The following is a 13,976-nucleotide window of genomic DNA, read 5'->3' as shown; positions in this document are numbered from 1 at the left end:
TCTCAAACCCCCCTCCTCAAATGGCTTACAAATCTTCTCCCAACTAATAGGGTTGTGCTTCTTGGCCAGCTCAATACCAGTTCACAAGAAACTATTTAATACATAATTTAGTTCCTTAATCACTCTTTTAACACCAAAAGTAAACCCATCTTATAAACCACATCTTTAATAGGCATAAGCCTCCCAACATAAGCAAGAAACCTAACTTTCAAGATTTTTTTTTTTTGAAACTTAATAAGAGGGAGACCCTTAACCAAGCCACTGCCTATGAATCGCCGGCTCATTCTTCAACAGGCACGCAGTCAGAGCCCAGGCTCCTCCCACTGCATGAGAGCTTACGGTTTCATGTTCTATTTCACTCCCGATGGGGGTTCTTTTCACCCTTCCCTCACGGTACTATTTCGCTATCGGACAATCAATGTAAGACAACCTAGTTGAAATCAAAAAATACACCCCATTACCTAACAGGAAGGATCCCTTCACGACAACCAACATAATCCATAATCTTCTTCACCTCCTCCTCATGTACACTGGAGTTAAAAATAATAGACTTATGCACACTCACATCCAAACATGTACAAGCACTGAATTGCTGCAACACCAACTTTGTAACCTCAACAACTTCAGCTGAACCCTTGAAGAACACAAAGACATCATCTGGAAAGCAAAGATGAGTCAAACTTGTAGATTTACATTTAGGATGAAAACCATATTTCCTAAGAAGCACTTGATGTTGAAGTAAAGCACTAAAGACTTCCATGACAATCACAAAAATATATGGGGGCAAGGGACATCCCTGCCTCAAGCTCCAAAGAACCCACGAGGTAATCCATTAACCATTATAGAGAATTTAGAAGAAGAAATACACTATCGTACCCACTAAATCAATTGAGAAGAAAAACCAAACTTTGCCATAACAGCAAAAACTAAAATAAATTAATATGGTATCTGATTTGATTTAGTCTAACCAAAGCAGAAAACTTTGGTCCTTTGAGCAGCAAACTATCAGTTCCCGATCAAAGAGACTCTCAAAAATGGCAATCAGGCTTGTTTTAGATGGCAATCTGTTTATGTCTTGCTCTAGTGCTTCTTCTTTCTTTGATGCTCCAGCTTCTCCTTCTGTGTTCGACAAACGAAGCTCTGATTTGGGTGACATTTCTAGCCCCTCTTTCTCAACGTTAAAAAAACAGTGTTGTGAGCTTGGTGAAAGCTCATCTTCAAAGGCCCGTTCAGGTGGGCTTGCTTTTAGGGAAGGCCCGTTTCCCAAGTTGGATCTGACCTATTTTTCGACATGTACTGTTAACCCCAAAGCTTCTTTTTCGTATTGCGATAGATGAACTAGACTCAGACTGTTCTAGTGCAAACTCAAATTCCCCTTCCTTCGTTTCCGCCTCTCGTGATCAGTATGGGTCAAATCTTAAGGATGATGAAGAGTAATTATCTGAAAACGAGTGATGGAACCGAGCTCTACACCACATAAGAACCAATCAACGCATGAGATGGATTCCATGGTACCCCTATGATAATTTTACCGATTAGTTTTCCATATTTCTTAAATTAGTTTTATCAATCTATCATTATATCTATATATTGCATCTCTCATCTGGAATTAGACTTGGTTATATACATTTCTCAATCATAGTTAGGCTATGCCTTAGATTAGGGCAATTTAGAGATGTTAGATAGCTAAAAATCAAAAATTAAGGAAAGTCCTGAATTTAGAGTGAAATTGAAAGTAGGGGTATTAAACATCACAATCTAATTCTCATAATTTTAGTATCAACCCGATTTAGAGCTTTCAGTTTACATATTTTTTTCAGTTTACAGAACATATAGGTTTTTATCTATCTTATTTGCAAAATATTCTACTTTTATTTTCATGTTAATCTAGCTGTACTTTGCTTGCTAAAATTGAATGCATATGATACATAATTTAAATATTTATGTTTCATAGCTCTGTATTTTATTCTTTCTTTTTAGTGCTGAATGTTTGGAACACCATTGTCTGGAAGGCTTAATTTACTTTTCATTCTTTCTCCCACTCAAACTTCTATAGGTACATATCAAATATAGTATATCTTAACATGACATTATTTGTAGTTATTAAGCAATGACAATCCTGTAGCATAACTTTCCATAAATCATTGCATTTGGTCTTAGTTTCCTTACTTCATCCACTCAAGGATACTTTTGTGCTATTGACTGTTTCAGCTAGCTAAAACAGTCGTGTTTTCTAAATCAGTCATATCATAGTATAATTTGCTATTTATTATCCAATTTCTAGGCTCTCAGCAACTTTAAAAGTCTATTTGCTATTACTAGTTTAGGCCCAGCTCTATTGTTATTCGCTTACACTTAACTGCTTATGCACTAATTAGTTTTGCTCAAATTATTTACTTAACTCGTTATATTCATCCTTTTCTCTCCATACCAACTAATTTCTTCTTATTTTAGTTCTTCGTCTAGGGGTTATCTGTGCTTCTTATCCATCTCTTTGTTTTTTAGACAGTTTCCTAGAGAGACTCCCGAATAGGTAGGTAGTTCTGTTAGATAGGTATTTTTATCTGTTACACACTGCTTTCTAATAAGAATGAATATCCTAGCATGGAACTGTCAAGGATTAGGTTCAAAATCAACTGTCCCCCACCTCAATAAACTTTGTATCTCTCTTCAACCTGATATCGTTTTTCACCCTGAAACTAGAGCCAATGATAGCTTCTTGGAAGCCACATTTTTAGCTTGTGGCTTCTCTAACTCCTGCTCTGTGCCACCGGTGGGTCTATCCGGTGGGTTAGGACTATCCTGGAGGGACAATCTCAAGGTGGAAATATTGCACCAGTCTCGGTGAATGATACACACTATCATTACCACCTCCGTAAATAACGTAGACACTGAAATAATCTACTCTTTCTTTTATGGGAATCCAAAAAGAGCTAAAAGACTAAAGGACTGGCTCTTTATCGAGGAAATAGCTAAAGAGGTCACTACTTCCTGGATGCTCACAGGGGATCTTAACTTAACTCTAGATGACTCTGATAAGAAAGGAGGTAATCCTGTCAATTTCTCAACCTCGCCCATTCAATACATTAGGAACATCATTGCGGATTTCGGTTTCCTGGACTTATGATTTAAGGGTCCACCTTTTACATGGAATAATAAACAGAAACGTGATAGGAAAATAGAAGCGAGACTGGATAGGGGATTAGCTAATGCAGACTGGTTGGATCTTTTCCCTCTAGCATCCATTACTCATTTAACGGTTGTAGGTTCAGACCATTCACCCTTCTTTCTATCTTCAATCTGCAGAGACAGTTCCCTAGCTACTCCTTGTAGGTTCTTTAATATGTGGCTTTACGTTCCTGAAGCTTTAGAAATAATACAAAACTGCTGGAAATCTCAAGTTACTGGCTCTCCTGCATTTAGTGTTACAATTAAACTTAAATTAGTAAATAAACATCTTAGTAAATGGAACAAATAAGTCGTTGGAATCATACAACACAATATTAAACATAAACTAGCTTCTATCAACTTTTTGCACAGTTCCAGCCACTTAGGACAAAATGACAAGGAACTTGAAGAAACAATAACATAATTAGAAACTCTTTATGATCAAGAAGGCAAACTGTAGAAACAAAAGGCAAAAGATAATCAACTAAAGTTTTGGGATAGGAACACTAAGTTCTTCCATACTAGTACTCTTCGAAGGAGGAAAAGAAATAAAATTCTATCTTTATTAAATGCTAATGGAGAAGTTAGAGACTCACAAAAACATATCGCTGAAATGTTAACTGCCCACTTTCGAAACATTTCCTCTGAGCCAGGACCTGGTGATTTCAATCCTATTATTAATCTTTTCTCCCCTGAGGTTTTCGCAATTGAAAATGATAGGCTCACTTCAATCCCTTCTGAACTAGAGATAACAAATGTTGTTAAAAAATGGCTTCGGATAAAGCCCCTGGTCTAGATGGCTTCAACATGAGATTCTTCCAACATCAATGGAATCTTGTTAAAAATGACATTGTTGCCATGGTTCAACAGCTCTTTAGGACTAGGTTTCTTCTCAAAGAAATGAATGCTACCTTTCTTGCTCTAATCCCAAAAGTAGATAACCCTCAAATTCCAACAGAGTTCAAACCCATTAGTCTCTACAACTCAACATATAAAATCATTTCAAAAATCCTTGCTAACAGGTTAAGACCAGTGTTATCCAAAATCATCTCTCAAGTTCAATCTGAATTCATGCCTAATAGGAAAATTACTGACAACATTGTTCTAGCCCAAGAATTAATTCATACCATGAATAAGAACAAAAAAAAAAGAACATAACAGGGACCATGGGACTCAAACTAGATATGAGCAAAGCGTTTGATAGGGTAAACTGGGATTATCCAATGCAAACAATGTCTAAGTTAGGCTTCTCTAGTAACTGGTATGAGCTGATCAAGCAATGTATCATCACTCATTCAATTGCAGTGCTGTGTAATGGTTTCCCAGGATCGTTTTTCACCCGCTCTAGAGGTTTGCATCAGGGGATCCACTTTCCCCATACTTATTCCTCATTTGTATGGAAGGTCTTTCCAGACTTCTTCAGAAAGACGAAAACGATAAGCTTATCAGTGGGATTAAGGTGGCCCGGAAGAGCATTGCAATAACTCACCTTCTCTTCGTTGACGATTGCCTGCTTTTTACCAAAGGTACTTTGGCTGAAGCTAGAAATCTCTTAAACACTATCAATACCTTCAGCGCTGCCTCTGGGCAAATGATAAAATTCAAAAAATCAGGCATCTTCTTCAACAAATCTATGCCAAATAGATTTGGTAAGATGCTTATGAGAATTCTGAAAGTTCAGAAGATCTCAATTTCTGACAACTACTTGGGAACCCCTTTACTCATTGGTCGATCTAAAATGAAGTACTTTGACTCTATGATTCATATATTCAAAAGCAGACTTCAAAATTGGTCAGGTAGGATTATCTCACATGCCGCTTGAACAATGGCTTTGAAATCTACCTTGAAATCTTTACCCGTCTATCAAATGGGATGTTTTAAGATTCCTAAATAACTAGCCAACTTACTTCCATCCAATGGGACTACTGGTGGGGGAAGAAGAAAGGCTGCAAAGGTTTCTACCCAATATATTGGGGTGCTTTAGAGAAACCGTTACACCTAGGAGGACTAGGATTTAGAAACATAACTTCGAACAACTTAGCTCAGCTAGGAAGACTAGCTTGGGATATCCTTAAAAATCCTAACACACTTTTGGCAGAGGCTCTTAAAGCAAAATATTTCCATAAATGTAGACATCCACTTGACTCTAAAGTCACTAAGAATGGTTCATGGACTTGGAACTGTATTAGGGAAGGCTTGGACCAGATAAGACCATACTTCATTTGGGAGGTAGGTTTAGGCAATATGATCCATATTTGGGAGGACAAATGGATACCATCTCTCCCTCACACACACCCACCTCTTAGTACTTCTAATTTCTCAGGTACTTTAGTCAAGGATCTCATTTCTCAAGGTTCTTGGAACATTCCGCTTCTTACATATATCTTTGACACCAATACTTTCCAAGCCATCACCTTAATCCATATTAATAGGTATGGTACGGATAAGCCAAAATGGAACCTTTCTGCTAACGGTATTTTTCTCTACCAAATCCTTGTACAATGCGATTCAGCGACATCTCCTAATCAGAATTCTCCTTGGGGGGAAATCTGGAATATACAGACAACTCATAGGATTCCTATTTTTGCCTATAAATGTATCAACGACATGGTGCCAACAACGACAAAGCTAGCTCCGTATACTGATATGCCTAACTACGGTATCTTTTGTGATCAACAAAACAAGACTTTAGAACGCTTATTTTTTGTCTGCCCTTTTCACATGTAGTGTTTGGTTTAACTCTAGTTACAACCCATTTTACTCTACTAATATCCCTAACACCGTTAATCAATGGATGCAAGGTTGGAATGTACCCTCGGTAGGATGAAAGGATGAAGTAGTTGAATGGAAGGCTCTTTGTGCAACTGTAGTTTGGCGCATTTGGAATGCCAGATGTAACAAAATCTTTAAAAGTGCAAATCCAGACCCTCAGAGTACCTATATAGCTGCTGAATTAGAATGAAAAATCAACAAAAGAGAGGTTAAGTTAGCTTCTAGAACCACTATCTCCACTTTAGTTTCTAAGCATTTATGATCTTGTCCACCGACCGGAGAAATGAAGATCAATACAACAACTATGTTTAATAAATCCACCAACATATGAACAATTGCTCTAATTTTAAGATGCTCTGATGGTTTATGCAGGGAGGTAAGAGTGATGGAGTGTAGGGCGCATTGTCCGGATGAAGTGGAAACGCAGGCTACTCTAGAATCACCACATTGGACCAATATGCTTAGCCACGACAAAATGCAGATTGAAGGAACGTGCAGCAGAACTCACAAAGCAATCATGGGAGAACAAACCACGCTGGACTGGAAGGTTTCTACTAGAACAAAATTGATGAAGGAAAACATTAATATTATCCAGTTATTCAACAAGACAATTATTTTTTTGTTATGTAGTGAAAGGTCCAATCAGGTGGCTTATGCATTGTAATGTAACACGGATAAATGTGAAAGCAAACTAGTTGTTGGGTTGAGGATAGAGTTTAAGTTTCGTCAGAAACTTAATAAAATCTGATTCAAGGATTGATAATTGATAATTGATAATGAAATTGATAATAATATTGATAATAAGATATAAGTTCTAAACAAAGAGACCTAGCCTTTATATGGGCTTTGTAGAACCGACTAAAAGAAACTAAAAAGGAATTCTACCTAACCTAGGAAAGTAAAGGACTTGCAAAGCAAGTAAACTAAAACAGATGCTAGGGATCAACTTTGATAGTTGACACAGACGAAAGGGATCAACTGGAACAGTTGATACGATAACGGGAGATGTCCTACATCAGTCCCCCTTCTTGAAAGAAACTCATCCTCAAGTTAGCTAAAAAGAATAACTGCATTCTCTCCATATATTGGTCTAGACTTCGAGCTGTCATCAAAGAATACGAGTTCTCTTCCTCCATGAAAAATATTGATATCACTTTTACCGGATTACCACGATCAAACACAAAACTCGTAGCTCTAGAAATCATAAACTGAAGTATCCAAGAAATGTTCATGTTAGAGCATTGCTCGGTCGAACTCGCATGCGTTGCTATCTCAAGCATGTTTGTCAATGTTAGTGATCAAAACTATAAGTCTTGATTTCTAGCCTACATAGCTAAAGGTCTCGGACTAGGATAGAAAGTGTAGTTGAGCTCAAGACTCCATGTCAATCATCATACAAAACGAAGGACTACTCAAGGAACTGGTGGATCTTCATTGACTAAAAGGTATGTGGAGACTTGAACTTATCTGTCACTCAAAAGTCTATCTATTCTATCTCCTACTCTTGAGACAAAAGTCGTGTTGATGTATAGACTTTAATTATACACATTTGCTATTTCGATCCGAGTTTAACTCGCCTATCTATTTCTCGAAATACGTGTTGGTAAGCTTTCGCTTTAGCCAAATTACCTAGTGACGAATGTCATGTTATGTTTCAATCACTTTGGAAATTGCTCTGACGAAAAATGGTCTGTGAATAACGGCTATATGACGTCCTCTGAGAATGTTTCAATGATTGAAATGAGAGTTTAGATTATATAACCATTGGTAGGATATAAGCATTGTTGTGGAAACACATATATGTATAGGTCCTTATTCCTTGAACTAAAGTTTGCGAACTTTGTTGATCAAGAAAAACGGAATGTGGCGTGAGCCAAGTCCGCGAACTAGCGGAAGTTCTCGTCCCGATAATTTCTGCTGGAGTTTGTGAACTCTTTCCGTGAGCTTAAGTACGCGAACACAGTCCGCGAACTTGAGCAGGTTATATCTAAAACCGGTTGTTCTTGAACTCATGTTTATTTAAACTAAGGAATGCTTTTGCAAACCGTGGCTATAAAGTTCATGAAGCGATTCGAGTGAATCAAACCGTTTTTGCTTCGATTATGTCTTGTGTAGTTACATAAGATTTAAGCAATTGAACAACTCTCTAACTAGTTCATTTGAGTCATTTGAACTAGTTATGGTGAAGAAGAATATGGTGGATATGAAAGTGATCATATGGCTAAACTTTTGGTTAACTATTGTTGAACCAACAAATGTTAATGTTTGGGAACGGTTCGTAAACCCAAAATTGGACGTTTCATTTGTGTGTAACAAGCTAAGTTTTCGATCCAACGGTTGAGAAATATTAGCTTGAATCTAATCAGGTTTTCATCTAACGGTGAATATTGAATACTTTGTTACCAAGCTAACATTGATTGCAAACCCTGATTTGAAAGACTATATAAAGGAGAACTCGAGAAACTGGGAAACCTAATCCCCGCACCTTACGTGTGATACTAGTTGCATAGCTAGATTCGATTCTCTTTTAACCTTTGGTTTCTTCTTTTAAAACTAGGTTAACGACTTAAAGACTTCATTGGGATTGTGAAGCCAGACCAATACTACTTTTCTTGTAGTTGTGTGATCTGATCTTGCATCTTCTATCTTTACGACGATTGTAATAATTGGCTCGAGATTTATATCTCCGATAGGCAAGATAGAAAAGTAATCACAAAGACTTCGTCTCATCGTTTTTGATTCCACAATATCTTTTTTCGCTGCGTCGATTAGGATTATTGTGAGGTGATTGATAATACTAGGCTGTTCTTTTGGAATATAAGTCCGGTTTATCAATTGGTATCAGAGCAGGCAAACACGTTCAAGACCTTACAAGTCTGTGTTTGTGGCAATCTGAGTCTGAGGACAGAATCTCTTCTACGCATACCAAGATGTCTTCTAAAGCTTTTAACTATGCCAAATGTCTTGGGTATACCTCAAAGGATTAATCCTTAGCTGATTCTTCCGAATCCCGAGGTAAGAAGATTGTTCCATCTTGTGATGACATATCTCTTTCTGATGAGACATTGGGCACTATGGCAAAAGATGAAATGAAGCTCACCAGAATTTCAAAAAATTCTACTGAGATCATTGATTTTCAGGATCATGATCATCTCATCGATGAATTTGAAAAGTCTCTTGATCGAGAACATGAACTCTATAGCATCATTGAGTCCTTCTCTAAGAATATTGATAAACTTCTCCAAGAAACTACTCTACAGCGTGAAAAGATTAGTGCTCTTGAGGATATAGTTAAGGAAGACTCAATTAGAGAGAAACGTTTGATCGAGATGCATTCATCAGAGCTTAACAGGCTTCGTGTCGAAAAATAGAAACTAGAAGCATCTCTTACTCTAGCCAATAAACAGTGCAGATCCTTGTAAAAGGAAAACTCTGTCTTAAGGAGGAATTCTTCTGTAGAAACTAATTCTCATGGATTGCAATACTTGAAGGATCTTCCAGAAGAAGTTTGTGTCAAGAAAGGTTTACATAACTTGCAATCTTCTCATATGGCTATGAAGTTAAAACAGGTGTCGTTTGTTGCTTCTCCTCCACGAATCTGTATTTTCTGTGGGAAAAAGAATCACTATGTTATCCATTGTTTTGCCAGGAGGAAACAAATTTCTAAACTTCATAATTTGATCCTTTCCACTGTCAATGGAACATATAGTCGGTTGACTACTGCAGTGAATCGCATGCCCACAGAAAACCAGAAGTCTTATAAATATGATCTCTTTCCTATAAATCATCATAGAGTTCAAATGCGTTCTAGTGGTATAAATTCTTGTGCTGCCGATAAAAGCATTCCCTGTGTTTATAAGACTGGTTCTGGTAAATCTAAGTCTAGAAAATGGATTCCTATCTATTCTGATTCTCTTGAACCAGTTGCAAGAGGTCCTAGATTTAGTCCTCAGAAAAAACCTTCTGACGGATATGTTAAATGAAAAAGCGGGGGTCTAACAACACCACCCAATATTTCGCTTAGCAATCAATATGGACTAACTATGAAATACTTTGCTAGAGAATCAACTAGACATTCAGACTCAATCTAGATAAAAGTATCTAAAGGAGTTAATATCTCTCTCTTGATTTGATTTTTACTCAAGCTAAAATCAATAGCGAGTCTTTGTCAAATACAAGGAATAACTTGGACGGTACCAAAGACCAATGTCCAAGGATCAATCAATATAAATCAACAACCAAAGGTTGGATTTCCAATTGATGATCACGAACGCACAACCTGTATTATTTCAATTATATAAAATATAATGCGGAAAAGAAATAACACAGACACCAGTTTTGTTAACGAGGAAACCGCAAATGCAGAAAAACCCCGGGACCTAGTCTAGATTGAATACACACTGTATTAAGCCGCTACAAACACTAGCCTACTCCAAGCTAACTTCGGACTGGACTATAATTGAACCCCAATCAGTCTCCCACCGATCCATGGTACAATTGTACTTCTACGCCTCTGATCCCAGCAGGATACTGCGCACTTGATTCCCTTAACTGATCTCACCCACAACCAAGAGTTGCTGCAACCCAAAATCGCAGACTTGATAATAAACAAATCTTTCTCACACAGAAAAGTATATCAAAGGATAAATCTGTCTCCCACAGATAAACCCTAGGTTTTGTTCCGTCTTAAGATATGAAATCAAGGTGAATATGAACCAATTAATAATCCGGTCTTATATTCCCGAAGAACGGCCTAGATTAATCAATCACCTCTCTACAATCCTTCCTGACTATACAAGCGGTTTGTCGAGGAATTACAAACAGTGAGACGAAGATGTTTGTGCCTAGTACGATAGAAGATGCAAGATCACATCACACAACTACGATAAAAGTAGTATCGGTCTGGCTTCACAATCCCAATGAAGTCTTTAAGTCGTTAACCTGGTTTTAAAGAAGAAAACCAAAGGTTAAAGGAGAATCGACTCTAGCGAGCGCACTAGTATCACACAAACGTGTGGGGATTAGATTTGCACAATACTAGATGTCTCCTTTATATAGTCTTCAAATCAGGGTTTTGCCTTAGTTACAAAGCAATCCATATTCACCGTTAGATGAAAACCTGATTTAGATTCAAGATAATATTTCTCAACTGTTAGATCGAAAACTTAGCTTGTCACACACACTTGGGTAGACGTTTACTGGGTTTGTGAAAACCATGCCCAAACGTGTACGTGTATGTTGGTTCAACATAGTAACCCAAAAGGTTAACCATATGAGCATTTCATATTAACCTTGTTCTTCTTCACCATAACTAGTTCAATTGACTCAAATGAACTAGTTAAAGAGTTGTTCAATTGCTATGAGATCTTATGTAACTACACAAGACACAATTGAAACAAAGATGATTCGATTCGATTGAATCGGCTCATAAACTTTATAGCCACGGTTGTATAAAGCATTTATTAGTAATTTAAGTTTCATGTTCAGAGCACATCTTTAGATCATAACCTCTTAAGCTCACAAACAAGTTCGCGGACTTAAGACAACCGGTGGAGTTTTCCAAACTCAGCAGAAAATCTCGGCAAAGAGACTTTCGCCAGTTCGCGGACTTACACGCAAACGAGTTTTTGGAAAATCACAGCAGAAATTCTCGGTACAAGAACTTCCGTCAGCTCGCGGACTGAGTTCGCGGACTGGGTTCGCGGACTTGGCAAAGCCAATTCCTCCGGTCTCTCTCAATCAACAAAGTTCGAAAACTTCGGATTAAGGAATACATGGTTATGTAATCTAAACTCTCATTCCAATCATTTAGACATTCTCAGAGGACGTTATATAGCCGTTATTCACAGACCATTTCACGTCAGAGCAATTCTCAAACTAATTGAAACTTTTCATGACTTTCGTAACTAGGTGAAGATAAACTTGATCAAAGCGAAACGCTTTACCAACACATGATTTCGAGATATAGATAGGCGAGATATACTCGGCTCGAAATATCAAATGTGTATGATCCAGTCTATATAGCATACGACTTTTGTCTCGTAATAAGTAGGAGATACAAGAGATAGACTTTTGAGTAATAGATAAGTTCAAGTCTCCACATACCTTTTTGTTGATGAAGTTCCACGGTTCCTTGAGTAGATCTTCGTCGTTGTATGATGAATCGCCATGAAGTCCTTGAGTTCAACTACACTTTTCTATCCTAGTCCGAGACTTAGCTATGTAGGCTAGAAATCAAGACTCATAGTTTTGATCACTAACATTGACAAACATGCTAGAGATAGCAACGCATGCGAGGTCGACCGAGCTATGCTCTAACAATCTCCCCCTTTGTCAATTTTAGTGACAAAACTATTAATACATATGGAATACAAAAAAGATAAACTTTAGTGGCTCCTATTCCATAGTCTAATCTTCAACATTCCCTGAAATCTTCGTCCTTCCAAGTACTCCAATGATCCCAAAGGTTGTAAGTTTAGCATCACCGTTGTTGAAGATCCGTAGCTATAACAATGAGAGAAATCGAGATTCTCGATCATTATTATACAATGTCATAGTATTATTATGTAACATCAAAATCCAATTGTTTCACGACTTTAACAATAATACTATGGTGATATGTAACACTCCCCCTTAGTCAATACTCCATCTCGATCATGGAAACCACTCCCCCTTACACAATGATCGAGAACCATATGTATTTGTAATGTGAACTACAATATTTCTCCCCCTTTTTGTCAATAAAATTGGCAAAGGTCCAAGAACGGGATCATAATGAAATTTCCACAGGAGACATTTCATAGACTAAAACAAAAAATACATACCAACTTAATTTAGATGCAATCATAAAGCCGAAGCTAAATGCATTCATCAAGGAGTTTTAAGATACAAGATAACCCCTATAAAATTCCACAGCCGCACACCCCGCAAGATATTACCATTAAGCACAAGTTCAAAAGAACTCTCCCCCATTTGATGTCATTCCCGAAAGAACAACAAGACCGACCTTAATTTCGAAAGAAAATAAGGATTTTTAAATTGGACACCAAAAACCATAAAAATGATTTTCTATATCCAAAACTCAACCAAATTAATCACAAGAAAACCCATGATTAATTTAATTGGAATACGTAACTAAATCAAACCACAAAAGTGATCAATTTAATTGAAGGTGCTCAGCATAAGAAAACTCACGGAGCTACGACTAAGATAATCATACTGAGACGACTAACTTAATCGTTCACATACTCAACATAAGGAAAAACCTTACGAAATATACGACTACATCAACCAATAGAACATGATTAGTACAGCCGTTCATATACTCAACACAAGAACTTGTGGAATATATGAAAACTCAACTAGACTAATTACAAGAGAATCTTATAATTAATCTAATTGGAATACAAACAACCAAACTAATCACAAAAGTAATCAATTTAATTGTCAAAGGATTTGCTCGACAAAAGAATTCTTTCGGAGCAAATAACTAAATAACCAACCAAGATGATTAATTTAGTTCATAATGCTCAACATATAGCATCTTATGGAACAACCAACAAAGCCAATAAGAATAATCGACTTAGCTGTATCGTGCTCAACATAAGACACACAATGGAGCCTTCACGGTAAAACATAACAAAATGGATCAATGAAGATCAATACCGTGGATAACATACAAGGATCTGTTCTATTTTCCATCATAAAGACATAATAAACTTTATCCTTGTCAAACAAAAGATTTCATCATATTTTCTATCAAATAAATGACTGCATAGGCATAACTTGTAATTGTCAAAAGTCCATTCGTCCTTTCATTAATGCGAATACCAATTCATGAACGACTTTACTTTTGACAGCATATGGGACCTTCAAGTTCACGGACGCAAACAATACATATCCCATAATCAAATTGCAATATCACAAAATCATAACGATCAATACTGCAATAACATCATCCTCCAAATATTTTTAGAATTTAAAAACCAATAAACCTAAAAAAATAACATAAGAAGATGAAAACAAAAATAGCTATG

General features: G+C 36.9%; 1 long non-coding RNA gene across 1 annotated transcript; it reads left to right on the top strand.

The window, feature by feature from the left end:
* The first annotated feature begins 1,338 nt into the window (after positions 1 to 1,338).
* Positions 1,339 to 6,707, top strand: LOC113314259. Its single transcript, XR_003342342.1, has 2 exons — positions 1,339 to 1,511; positions 6,313 to 6,707. It is a non-coding gene; the product is annotated as an uncharacterized LOC113314259 (long non-coding RNA).
* Positions 6,708 to 13,976: the final 7,269 nt, after the last annotated feature.

The sequence above is a fragment of the Papaver somniferum genome, chromosome 9, assembly GCF_003573695.1.
Source record: "Papaver somniferum cultivar HN1 chromosome 9, ASM357369v1, whole genome shotgun sequence".
Lineage (NCBI taxonomy): Eukaryota > Viridiplantae > Streptophyta > Magnoliopsida > Ranunculales > Papaveraceae > Papaver > Papaver somniferum.
The sequence above is the reverse complement of the archived record's forward strand: the minus strand, read 5'-3'. Positions and strand labels throughout refer to the sequence as shown.